Source organism: Arachis ipaensis, chromosome B1 (assembly GCF_059453495.1).
Source record: "Arachis ipaensis isolate K30076 ecotype BB chromosome B1, ASM5945349v1, whole genome shotgun sequence".
Classification (NCBI taxonomy): Eukaryota; Viridiplantae; Streptophyta; class Magnoliopsida; order Fabales; family Fabaceae; genus Arachis; species Arachis ipaensis.
Window position 1 is genome coordinate 23,673,179 of NC_142436.1, and position 1,231 is coordinate 23,674,409.

The 1,231-nt window shown below is 40.4% G+C and overlaps 1 non-coding gene across 1 annotated transcript; it reads right to left on the reverse strand.

Annotated features, from left to right (window-relative positions):
- Nucleotides 1-451: 451 nt before the first annotated feature.
- On the reverse strand, nucleotides 452-558 carry LOC148575970 (small nucleolar RNA R71). The gene has a single exon (XR_015903453.1). It is a non-coding gene; the product is annotated as a small nucleolar RNA R71 (small nucleolar RNA).
- Between the last annotated feature and the right edge of the window lie 673 nt (nucleotides 559-1,231).

A 1,231-nucleotide genomic window follows, 5' to 3' on the forward strand; every position in this document is an offset into this window, starting at 1 on the left:
TAGAATACAACAATCCAGAGACAACTTTACAGCAATTTTCGAACAGAAAGAAGAGATGGCAGCCGAAAATAATAATAATGCAAGGAGGATGCTTGGTGACTTCACTGCACCTAATTCCAATTTACATGGAAGAAGCATCTCAATTCCTACCATTGGAGCAAACAACTTTGAGCTTAAACCTCAATTAGTTTCTTTGATGCAACAAAATTGCAAGTTTCATGGACTTCCATCTGAAGATCCTTTTCAGTTCTTAACTGAATTCTTGCAGATATGTGATAATGTTAAGACTAATGGAGTAGATCCTGAAGTCTATAGGCTCATGCTTTTCCCTTTTGCTGTGAGAGACAGAGCTAGAATATGGTTGGATTCTCAACCTAAAGATAGCCTGAACTCTTGGGATAAGCTGGTCAAGGCTTTCTTAGCCAAGTTCTTTCCTCCTCAAAAGCTGAGTAAGCTTAGAGTGGATGTTCAAACCTTCAGACAGAAAGAAGGTGAATCCCTCTATGAAGCTTGGGAGAGATACAAGGAACTGACCAAAAGTGTCCTTCTGACATGCTTTCAGAATGGACCATCCTGGATATATTCTATGATGGTCTGTCTGAATTAGCTAAGATGTTATTGGATACTTCTGCAGGTGGATCCATTCACCTAAAGAAAACGCCTGCAGAAGCTCAAGAACTCATTGACATGGTTGCTAATAACCAGTTCATGTACACTTCTGAGAGGAATCCTGTGAGTAATGGGACGCCTCAGAAGAAAGGAGTTCTTGAAATTGATACTCTGAATGCCATATTGGCTCAGAATAAAATATTGACTCAGCAAGTCAATATGATTTCTCAGAGTCTGAATGGAATGCAAGCTGCATCCAACAGTACTCAAGAGGCATCTTCTGAAGAAGAGGCTTATGATCCTGAGAACCCTGCAATAGCAGAGGTGAATTACATGGGTGAACCATATGGAAACACCTATAACCCCTCATGGAGAAATCATCCAAATCTCTCATGGAAGGATCAACAAAAGCCTCAACAAGGCTTTAATAATGGTGGAAGAAACAGGTTTAGCAATAGCAGGCCTTTTCCATCATCCACTCAACAACAGACAGAGAACTCTGAACAAAGTACCTCTAATTTAGCAAACTTAGTCTCTGATCTATCTAAGGCCACTCTGAGTTTCATGAATGAAACAAGGTCCTCCATTAGAAATTTGGAGGCATAAGTGGGCCAGCTGAGTA